Below are 12812 nucleotides of genomic sequence, written 5' to 3' on the forward strand. Positions count from 1 at the left end.
TTTTGAGGAACATGATTCCAATTTAAAAAAGGTTTTAGATGCTGTACAAAAGAAAGGGCTAACACTGAAATTCTCTAAATGTAAGTTTAGGAAAAGTAGTGTAGAATATTTAGGACATGAAATATCAAGTGAAGGAATTAAGCCTAAATTAGACCATGTGAGGAGTGTTCAGAAAGCACCGGCACCTACCAATAAAGAGCAATTGCTATCTTTTTTAGGATTGACTGAATTTTATAGCAAATTCGTGAAGAATTATTCTTCAAAAGTATTCCCTCTACGTGAATTGTTAAAAAAAAATGCGAAATTCATCTGGGGTGAGCAACAGAATTTAGCCTTTGAAATTCTAAAAAATGATATCAGTTCTGCTCCCTTTTTGAGACCATTTGAGATTGGTGGTGAATGCATAGTGGCTGTGGATGCTAGTAGCACAGGTTTAGGGGCGGTACTGATGCAGAAGAATTTTGGAGAGGAGTTTGTGATATCTTATGCCTCTAGGTCACTACGAGGGGCAGAATTCAACTACTCCACGATTGAAAGGGAGTTGCTCGCTTGTACTTGGTCTGCACAACATTTTAGGCAATTCTTGTGGGGAACAAAGTTCCAATTGAGGACAGACCATAAACCTCTAATCAATATGTTAGCAGCTGGAGGTGGCAGAACACTTACAGCGCGGTTAGCAAGACTAGCTGCAAAATTACAAGAATATCAGTGTTCTGTGGTGTATATTCCTGGCCGAATGAATGTACATGCAGATTGTATGTCACGACTGTCTTTGCCTTTGTCCGATGTCCCAGATTTAGATAGGGACAAAGAAGAAAGTGATGTAGCATTCACCATGGAGGATATTAACCACAGTATGGGTTCGAGTTGTTTTTCAAAAGAGTTGTGGGGGAAAGAAATGTCTAAAGATGTTACACTGAACAATGTGATAAATTATCTGCGTGTTGGCTGGCCGGAAGAGAGGAAGCTGAATGGAGATATCAGTTCGTTTTTTAAAATCAAGGACGAACTTATGTTCTCACATGATTTTGTAAGTAGGGGTGATAAAATAGTACCTCCACTAGGAATCAGAAACAATTTAATTAATCTATCTCATGAAGGACATATGGGCATGTCATGTACCAAAAGACGTTTAAGAGAATTTTACTGGTGGCCTTGCATTGACAACATGGTAGATAAATGGGTTGGAAATTGTGTTCTCTGCTCCAAAAGTGACAAGACTGTCAAACCTCTATCGGTGGGTGTCTCACCGATTGAATATTCACAAGGACCATGGGAAAAACTGGGTATTGACATAATTGGCCCTTTGGGTCTTACACCTGTGAAAAATGTTTTTGCTTTAGTATTGGTGGACTATTTCTCGAAATGGCCAGAAGTCAAAATTGTAGACAAAATTACAACAACTCAAGTCATAGAGTTTTTGGACAATATTTTTAGTAGAGAGGGTTTGCCTGCTGAACTTGTTTCTGACAATGGCCCACAATTCATTAGTAAAGAACTAGAATTGTTTTTAAATAAGTGTGGTATTGTCCACAAGAGAGTGTCTAATTACAATCCTATGGCCAATGGTCAAGTGGAACGATTTAACAGAGTGGTAAAAGAATCAATACAATTGGCTGTTAAAAGTAACATAGATTGGAGGAAAGCTTTGAGAGCCACTTTGCTTACATATCGTACTTCTCCTCATTCTGTAACGGGGTGTTCTCCATTCGAGATGTTAAGAGGGAGGAAAGCAAGTTCGAAACTCAGACCTTGGTGGTTAAAATCTAACGAACTTAATGACCCTTTGGTAGATTTTGAAGCTGTCAGAGAACGTGTACTAAAATACCAAGACAAAATGCAAAGAGGAAATTGCAAGAATCGTTTTTCCAACCATAAAATTAAAATTGGTGATTTGGTACGTGTCAAGTTTGGGTGTCCTGACAAAAAATGGTCTAAGTGGTCTGATCCTCTCAAAGTAATTGAGGTTTTTAGCAAAGCTGTTAGAGTTCAAGGTGGGAAAATCTGGAATTTTAGACGAGTGTCCATGTATAGGTCTAACAATAATTTTAGCAAGTTAGATGTCATGCCCAAAAAGGATTTGGGAATTAAGGAGAATTGGGATGACTGTCAAAATTTCTTTGATACTTTTGAGGGTTCTTCTGGGCAAGATTTTTGTGTTCCTTCTGCTAATGTTCAAGAAACTTGTGAAGCTACTGTAGACTCAACTGTAAGTCCAGACAATGTAACAACAACCATAGCTCCTCCTGTGAATCGTAATGTGGTACCTGGGGTTTCGGGTCAGAGACGAAATGATGAGGTATCTGTTCTAAGAAGAAGTTCTCGCATTAGGAAATTACCTGTTAAATTGAATGATTTTGTCAGATCTTGATTCCTTTCAAATGTTAACTATGTTGTAAGTTTCATTGGTTATATAAATGTTGTTTTTTTTTTTGTTTCCTCTTTTAAGGGGGAAGGTGTGTGGTATTCTCTGTATAGAATGTTATTACTCGTGTGGGGTTCCATGTTCCACTTGTGACGGGCGGTTGATTGGGCTATGTGCTACTTGGTCGTGGTTGTCTAAGCTGTTCTCTCTTATGTGGAATAAACCTATCTGGAAACCTGATTTGGCTACTTCCGCTACTTACTTCAATAACCCCTGCTCACCCCCTTGGTAGCTTGGGGTGCAAACTTATCCGAAAGGCGATGTGTAAAGTATTTGCACTCAAAACACACAGTAACACCGTGAAACCACCACAAATATACCCCACACCAGTTTAGAAGAATAAGGTATCCTTATCTAAACCAAGGATGACCAAAATGACAAAAATCCAACATAAATATATCAAAATAGTACTTTAGAACAGTTACTGAAAAAATAGAGCTTGTAGAAACAAAATAGCTCCACCTTGGGCTATTATGACGTTGTGAAAGGCATAAATGCAAAGTACGGCTCCAACCGCGAGGTGCGCGTAGTCGGGCAAGGAGTCACATGACCCCCAAACTACAGTACCTTGGTAACGAAGTCTGTGAACGATGCACAGCGTCGTAGAGGTGAGGCGGCGGTGACGAGGTAGAAGCCTGTTCCCTGGTTGCCACAGGGGAGGCAAGGCGTCGTGTCGTGTCTGCGAGGCGACGTGTTGAGTACAGGAGAGGGGATGTAGGCGGCATCAGCGGTGAGGTGTCGGTTCCAGTGAAGCGATGCGAAGAGGAACAGTTTATGAAGTCCCCCTCATTGGTTATCGCCTCCATGATAACGTGATGCTGGTGGTGACAGGGTCGGTGAGAGCTCTGGCTTCGGTCGAAACTACAGTGCAGGCGGGTGTAGAAACCTTGAAGTTGTCACGAGAAAATGATGAAGTGGAAACACGAGTAAAATGTAATTCAGGTATTTATTCCATGGGAGCTAAGTAAATCAAGGACAAGCAGCTCCGAAAGCACAACCGATAGTGTCTTCCCGAACTCCCCGTTCAAGCAACAACATTCCACTACATAATCAGGTTCTGGTCATGGAACAAGAACCCACTTAAAGCGATACACAATCGCTACACATCTCCCTTCTTAATTATATATATTTTTTTAACAAATAACATTTAATACGCAACACACATATAAATTGTTACGAAATAAAGTTAAAGGAAACATACCTCAACACATCAATTAAAAACGCACAAAATCATCAAGTTTCTTGGGAGCAGTGATACACCTACCAAACTTGCTGGTTTTGCCCCCAGTGGTGCAATCACTGATTACCCCTTTACCCTGTGCGTCCAATTCACTACTCACTACCTAATGTTGCCCCTCCCTTACCTCCACACCTTCAGGGGTATGCCCACAGATGTTATCATGATCATGAGAGACAACACCACCTGCTCCATCCTGCGAAGTCTGAGAAACCAAAGGAGGTATAGACTGTGCACTCCTGCCCAGATCTGTGTCCCCTAGCATCTCATTGCGTTTTTCCAGGGAAGGAAACACATCCATCCACCAATAGTCTCTTCTCCCTTCCAAAATAATTTTTTTAGAAATACCATGATCATTGGAAAACGCAATGCGACTCATATGATGGACACTGCCATCATAGAGTTGCACCGTGTTTCTCATGACTCTTGTGATGGTTCTGGGATCCGAAAACCTGGGTTGTAACTTGCTTGATTTTCTCGCAAGTTTGACCCTAACACACTGTCCAACTTTGACACATGGTTCTTTCGTACCATGTTTATTGTCAAAATATAATTTATTCTTACATTGTGAATTTATGATGGATTCCCTTACAAGATCAGCATCCCACTCATATCTCCTGCTTCTACCAATCCATCCTGGATTAATTGTACAATGGGGAAATCTACCACGCATTAAACCAAAAGGACTCTCCCCAATTGTATCATGGGAAGTTATCCTATAGGACCAAATCAATTTATTCAGTTCATCATCCCAATTCTTATTACCTTTCTTTGCCAATTGTAAAATGCCTTTTAATAATCTATTCACCCGTTCTACTACTGAATTACCCCTTGGGTGATACAAAGCGGCGAACTTCTGCTCAATGCCAGTGCTATCCATAAATTTACTCATCAGGTCAGACTTGAATTGAACTCCGTTGTCTGTCAAGGTGCACGCTGGAAAACCTTCTCTCAAAAAACATTTCTCCCAAAAACTAATAACTGTCTCTGTGTTTACTTTTGTTACAACCTCAACCTCAATCCATCTTGAAAATAAGTCCACAAGAACTAAAATGTACTTAGTAACGCCATCTTGCCACTCTAAAGGACCCATTATATCTAAAGCGACTTCTTCCCAGGGTAAATTTGGGCAAGGCAGAGATGACATAGGGGGATTAAGTGTTTTCTGTGCTTTGTCGGAGCACTCGCAGCTTATACACTCCCTTACAAATCTTTCAATTTCCAAATCAATCCTCAGCCACCAATACAACGCCTTAACGTTCCTCTTAGTGCGAGAAACTCCTGGGTGTTCTTTGTAGCCAATGACCATGATTTTGTTTCGCATACCTAATGGGGGTATAATTTTCCCACTTCTGCAAACAAAATCCCCATCTAAGCTCAATTCATCACGCACTTCCCAAAAAGCTCTCAGTGCCGTATCCCGTTTGCAATCATTGGACCAACCTTGGATGACTCTATTTCTAACTGTCTCCAAAATCTTGTCCATGCTACACTCCTGGTGCCAATCATTTTTACGCAAACCAGAGGTGTCATCAAACACCCCTGCTACCGAAAATTCACACCAAGGATCCAAATCAATTTCTTTCATGGGTAAAGGAAGTCTACTGAGAAATCCGCTATGACATTTTTTGTGCCAGGTACATATTTCACCTCGTACACAAAATCCTGGAGTCGCATAGACATCCTTGCAATTCTTGCTGAAGCTCTAGATAAACCTTCAGTCGTCAGTAGTTTCATCAGAGGTTTATGGTCTGAACGTAACAAAAACTTCTTCCTCCATATAAACTTCCTAAAATGTTCTATGGCCCAGACACAGGCTAAAGCTTCTCGCTCTATTACTGAATATTTCTCTTCCGTTGGAGAAAGAGAACGAGAAGCAAACGCTATGACTACTTCTTTCCCCTGGTCCGATATTTGAGATAAGACCCAACCTAGACCTGTACCACTGGCGTCAGTCGTGACGATGGAAAATGCCTGTGGGTCGTACTCCCCGTTCAAGCAACAACATTCCACTACATAATCAGGTTTTAGTCATGGAACAAGAACCCACTTAAAGCGATACACAATCGCCACAGCGGGGCGGTGCGTCGTGCACTTCACAAGTGGTGCCTGTGGCCTCGGGTCAGGTCACGGCATCACTGGCGGCATCCTTGGTGGCATCAGAGTTGTTTATTAGGTCTCGCCTAGGCAGCACGCATGCGCTACGCTAGGAGGGCCTTTAGCCATTGGTCTTCACTTTTTCAAGCACTGCACTCGTGCTTGTGGTGGCATCCACTTTGCGGGAGCGCGCAGCAGCGCGGCCACGTTAATTACAAACATATGGCCGCTGCTCGCTCCCGCAAGGTGGATGCCGCCACAAGCACGAGTGCGAGTGCTTGAAAAGTGAAAACAGTGAAGATCGCTTGGTTTCTGTTTCCTTGGGAAGGCTCTCCTCTCACACTGCACACACTCGTGCTGCTTCATCTTCTCTCCCACCCTTTTATCTAGCTCCCCCCCACCAGTCTGTGCCGTCATTGGAGACAGGAGGTGGACAATAGATGCGCGGCGTCACACTGAATGTTAGTTAGGGTATTCCTAGATAGCGTGTTATGCATGTGTAAACAAACTTTGTTGTATGCCGTGCCCCTTTTAACTACACACCATTTTCAAGGCTAGCTTTTTTCATGGGGGAACTGCGCAAGGGTTTTTATCTGACTGGGCTCCAGTTCATCTTCAATAAGTGATGTTCTCTTTTTTTCTCTTTTAATATGCTGCAGGTACTGTGTACTCCTGCAGTTGGCCACCCGGTCAACCCTTACCTCCGTCCCAACATGAAGTACTCAAGCCACTTGCTTGGAGTATTAAGAGTAACAAGCTGGAAAGCACAGCACAGAGGGAACACCACTTTTATACTTCGAGGAACTTTTTTTGCAATTTTTATGTAGTGTGAACTAGCTTAGGTACACTACACGACTTGTCCAGAATCACAGGGTTTTGAGCTGATGCCGTGACTTATTTTTAAACTGCCCGCTAACTAACACTCACCCTCCTTTTCTCCTATCCTGTTTTCCACACCCAACCAATGAGGAAAAGAAATCACTGGTTTTCTAGGTTTTCTATATGTTCTGGCTCTCCAGCTTTTCTACTTTTCTGTTGCCTGTTTGCCTATGTTTGTCTGCATTTGTCTGCTATTTATCTTTTGGCTGTCTGCTTTTTTTCACTGTTTCTTTCTATGTATTCTCTCTCGTGGCGTTCTTCTTCCTATGTTAACTTCTGAGCCTTATTTCTTGGTGTATTCGTCTTCTTTTTTATATCTTGTTCTCTGTACTGTGCCTCAGGCTTTTCCTTTTTCTGGCCTCTCTTCTGCTGTTGTTCTTGGTATATCCCTGTCCCTTCTATCTAACTCTGTCTGTGGTTGTTACAGTGTGTGTGTTTGTGTGTCTGCCTTGCTCTCTAGTTCTCTTGCCAGGTTCTTCTGTTGTTCCCCTCTGTCATTTCCGTTTATTGGCTGGAGAGGCCCAGACATTAGGGGCCCCAGAAAGTGCCAACTAAACATATTCAAAGGAAAGCTCAAAAATGTCTTCAGCAAGGAGTGATGTCACCAAGTTAAACTCATTTTAGGCCTAAAGGAGCCTTAAGGCAGGTTTGGAATTTGTATTTACGCTTTGGTGTGCCTGCTTCTCAACATCATCGTAACCTACAAATTCTCAGGTCTTATTTAATTTGGGCTGATACTAACCTTTTCCGTAAGCCTGAATTTTTCAATATTCTGTTGTACATAAAATGTTGTCACATCTTTTATGGTTACCTCAGGGAACCGCTTTATGCAAGGACCTGCCACCCTGTTGTAATAATAACACTGATCCCTTATTCTGAATGTGAGTCTTTTTTTCCGTGAGCAGGGTTTTTAGTGAAATATGGAAGTGCAGGGACTCACTTTTCAAGGCACCCGTTTGCTCCTGAGAAATGCCACAGCTCGCAGCAGTGCTGAGAAGTGCTCCAAATAAAAGAAGTGCAGGGACTCAAAAGCAGAGAGGAACTGCCCACTGCCTTTGATTGCTTGTAACATCCTATATAGAGATCCTCGAAGCACACATTGATTTACCCCAAACTTTGATGTTTTTTATTGGCTAATGTAATATAATAGACAATGTGCTGCATGGCTAAACACTTATAGGGTCCCAAAGGCGAGACCTATTGGCTATGCCAATGTTTGTCTTGCTTTCTTTTAAGTTTCTTCCAACTTCCAATAGTAGGAGCAACGTCCAGAGGCCCAAAACAGGAATAGGCACCTCCTGGCAAGTCAGACCTCCCATCAGCAGAGTTCAGGGGAGCTGGTGATGAAGTCTTTGTGTCCCTGAGACTTCAGAACAGCACATACAAGCCCTTGGAGATTCTTCTTCAAGCAGGTTCTCAGTAAATTTTCAGTCTTTGTCCTCTTGCTTGGCAGAAGCAGCAACTGTAGGCCAACCCAGCAAAACAAGCAGCAAAGTGGCAGTACTCCTCTTTACAGACCTCCAGCTCTTCTCCTTGGCAAAAGGTTCTTCTTGAGTTCAGAAGTGATCTAATTATCTTGGGTTTAAGGTCCACTACTTATACTCCATTTTGTGTTTGTTCTATCTGTGGCAAGGGTCTCTGAACCCAGTCCAATTCGGTTCTATCCTCTCTAGTGCAGCATCACTACAGGAGGTCGAGACAACATTGTGCAAAGGAGACACTATCTATTCAGGTGTAAGTGAAACTCCTCCCACTCTAAATGCAGCCAAGATCTATTCAGCTCAGCTCGGAGTCACCCAGGAAAGGCAGTACACACCTCAAACCCCTTGGTGGCTGTCTACAGTGAATGCACATCCCCAGCCCCTGTAACTCCAAAACCATACAGTCAATACACAAACCAGCGGACACACACAGAATGGTTAAAAATGAGAATGTCTAATTTCTAAAAGTGCCATTTTCAAACACACTATTTAAAAACCATCTCCCTAAAAAGATGTGTTATTAAATTCTGAGTTCAGAGAGCCTAAACTCCACTTCACAGTCTTGTCCCAATGGAAAGTTATACTTGTAAGAGGTTACAAAGTAAAACCCATGTTAGCCTATTGGACAGATCCTTTCAAAAGTGAAAAACGTAACTGGCAATATTTCACTATCAGGACATGTAAAACACATAAGCACATATCCTACTTTTTAACTACACTGTACCCTTTCCATGGGGCTACCCTGGGCCTACCTGAGGGGTGCCTTACATGTTAGAAAAGGGAAGGTAGGGCCTGGCAACTGCCAGGTCGACATGGCAGTTTAAAACTGCACACAGACACTGCAGTGGCAGGTCTGAGATACCTTCACAGGGCTACTCATGCGGGTGGCACAATCAGTGTTGCAGGCCTACTAGTAGCATTTGATCTACAGGCCCTGGCACACTCAGTGCACTTTACTAGGGACTTACCAGTGAATCAAATATGGCAATCATGGATAACCAATCATAATAACAATTACACAGGGAGCACTGGCACTTTGACACTGATCAGCAGTGGCAAAGTGCTCAAAGCAAAAACGAAATCCAGAACAGTAACAAGAAGGCTCTCACATCTGTCTGGGCCTTGGGAGGCTCCCAAGCCAGAATGGTGTCGATCTTAGGGTGTAGGGGCGCCACCTGGCCGCTTCCTACCTGGTGCCCTAAGTACACCAGAGACCCCTTCCCTATCTGGCACTAACTGGCCTTGAAAGTGAGGCCTGCCTTCTGCAGGGTCTTCAATACTTCACAGATATGTTGCAAGTGTTCCTCCCAGCTGGAGTTGAAAACAGCAGTGTCATCCAGGTAGGCGGCGCTGAATTCCTCCAGCCTGGACAGTACCTGGTTGACCAGTCTCTGGAATGTGGCTGGGGCGTTCTTCAACCCAAAGGACATGATACGTAACTGATAGTGTCCCTTTGGCATTGAGAACACAGACCTCTCTTTTGCCCCATCAGTTAAGGCAATCTGCCAGTACCCAGATGTTATATCAAACGTACTGGGGTACTGGGCAGCTCCCAACCAATGAGTGAGCTCATCAGCTCCGGGGATGGGGTGAGCATCAGTCCTGATGATGGCATTGAGCCCATGGTAGTCCATGCAGAACCACAGTTCAGGATTGGCACCTGGTCCAGAAGTTTTCGGAACAAAGACCACTGGGCTAGCCCTGGGGCTGCTGGAGGGCTCTATCACCCCTAACACCAACATCTTGAAAACGTCTTCCTTGATGCTAGCTCTGACCTTGTCAGCAAACCTGTAAAACTTCTGTTTTACAGGTAACCTGTCTCCAGTGTCCACATCATGGACACACCAATTGGTGATTCCTGGGGTCAGGAAGAACAGGGAGGCGAACTCTTCCAGCACCTGGCAAGAGTCCCTCCGCTGCTCTGGGGTCAGGGTGGTAGAGAGGCTTACACCATCCACTAACCCATCATGTTCCTTGGCAGGCAGAAAGTAAGGAAGAGGCTCGCTCTCCTCTTCCATTCCATCATCTGTAGCCAGGAGGATATTTACTTCAGACCTCTCAAAGTGAGGTTTGAGGAGGTTCATGTGTACAACCCTCAAAGGGTTTCCTAGGAGTCTGCTAGTTCACCAAGTAGGTGACTTCACTCTTGGGCTCCACCACCTCTAATGGCCCAGTCCACTTGTCTTGGAGCACACAAGGCTCCACTGGTGGCATCACTCACACTTTTTGGTCAGGCTGAAACTGTACCAGAGTGGCATTCTGGCAATACTATTGTTTCATTTCCTCCTGACTGGCTTCTAGGTTCGCCTGGGTGAGTTTCCTGCAACATCGAGTCTGGTTTCTGAAGGCCAGCATGTAACTAAAAACATCCTGGGGAGTCTTACCAGGAGTTTTTCCCCAGCCCTTCTTCACCAAACTAAGAGGTCCTCTCACAGGGTGCCCATACAGCAATTAAAAGGGGCTGAACCACAAGGATGTCTGCGGTACCTTTCTGTAGGCAAACAACAGGCATGTTAAGAAGACGCCACCGTTTATGTCTCATGGGTTCTGTAAGACCCTTTATCGTGCCTTTCAGGGTGCGGTTGAATCTCTCAGCCAACCCATATGCTTTGGGTAGGTAACGAGTAGTGAATTTGTATATTACACCGCACTCCTCCCATAAAGACGTCATATAGCTAGATATACTTGTTGCCAGGGACTGTCTTGGGTTCCAGTGGGCCCTCCTCCTGAGCAGGCTTCCTGGAGTCAGTCAGCTCACTATCCATCAGATGCTGGTGCAGCTCTGCAACACAAAGACTACTGAAGGTTTCCCAACCAATCAGATTTTACAGCCCCTGGTGATCAGTTACCTTGCTGCCCTTTATCCAACCATCCAGTGCTCTGCCATAAAGATTCACAGAGTCAACCCACATATTGGATTCAAGATTTTTAAAAAGATCTAAATATTTCCCTGTACTTCAAAGGTGTGAGCCCATACCTGAATGTAGGGGCATATCAACAAGGCAGCGATAAAAAATTATCGCCGCTTTTGCGGCCGTTTGCGATAGTTTTATCGCTATACCAGCAAGGTCACGCTATTGCTTGAATGCTTGCCTTAGTGCCCTTTCCCGTAATGCCCAACTTTGCATCTCTAATGAGATGCAAACTGGGCGTTCCAGCTCAAAATAACTGGAGAAATGTCGCTAACCGATATTTCTCCAATTATCAATGGGCACGCTAACAAGCATAGCGATAAGAAAAGTAGCGCTAACCTTGGTTCTCGCTACTTTCCTTACGCCTGCTTTTAGTTTGACTTAGCCATGATATCCAATGGAAGGTGGATATCATGACTGAGTCTGCCCTGTCCTATCAGCAAGCTATCGCCAAACATTGTGCGATTATCGCTGTATTTCCAGTGATAATCGCACAATTGGTAGCTTGCGCCTGGAATTTTATCGCTTTTTCAGATAAGCGTTGCTAATAGCATGCTATCTCAGCGATAAAATTCGGCGATAGCCGGCGATAATTATCCTAGCGCAAAGTGCGCTTAGCGATAATTATCGCCGGTTGTTGCTGATATCCCCCGTAGACCTTACCCCCAGATTGTATTGGCTGTACGCTGGCCACCATTTGCACTGGACTCTGCTTGTTTGGCCTTGATGTCCAGCTCTCTCATGCTCAACTCATGGGTCAAATGCAATTTCCTTTCCTCCAAGGCATGAGTTGTGTCACTCTCAATTTCAAGTTTCTTCATCTGGAGCTTTATAACCTCTAACCATGGTGCAAGTATGCCTGCGTCGTGGGGAGATTGTTTTTGTTCAGGAAGGGTTCCCTTCCTGCACAAAAACGATTTGGAAAATGTAGTTTTTCAACTTCTATGTGTGCTGCATTAGCACACATAGAAGTTGAAAAACTGCACTGTTTCAATGATTGATTATGTGCAGGAAGAGAACCCTTCCTGAACAAAAACAATAATTAAAGGTGATTTCCTCTTTCTATGTGTGCTGCAGAATGTAGCACACATAGAAAGAGGAAAAGAAAACGAGGAGAAATGAATACATTTCTCCTCGTTGCGCCTCCCTACGTCTCCACAAGGGAGGCGTAGCATTCACACGCATTTCCAGATTCATGATTCCTCGTAAATCTGGATATGTGTCTGGTTCCATGCGTGTTGCGTGGAAACACTCACAGCAACACCCGTGGAAAGTCATGCAGGGTGGCTTTTCGTGTCCTTGTAAATATGGAGCAGTACGACACAAAAAGTGACGCACCGGTGGCACAAGGGGCTTGTAAATCTGCCCCAGTATGTGGTTGTGTAGTGATGAGCAGCTATTACTGTTGGTCAAGTACAAATATAAAGTTCAATCTTCACCACTGACCACCAGTGTTAGAAACAAGGATCTCTAGTTGGCAGAGGTATGTACTTTGTCCAAGTAGGGACCCTTGCTTCTAGTCAGGGTAAGGGGGAAACACACTTCAAATAACCCCTGCTTACCCCCTTGGTAGCTTGGTACGAGAAGACAGTTTTATCCCAAAGGCAATGTGTAAAGTATTTGTACTCAAAACACACAGTAACATAGTGAAAACACCACAAATGGACACCACACCACTTTAGAAGAATAAGGTATCCTTATCCAGGGCACAAGTACTAAAAAACAGAAGTGGGATGAATAACCAGATATGGCAGTATGCAAGGGAAATCATGACACGTGGC

This window comes from Triturus cristatus, chromosome 3_2 (assembly GCF_964204655.1).
Source record: "Triturus cristatus chromosome 3_2, aTriCri1.1, whole genome shotgun sequence".
In the NCBI taxonomy this organism is placed as follows: Eukaryota; Metazoa; Chordata; class Amphibia; order Caudata; family Salamandridae; genus Triturus; species Triturus cristatus.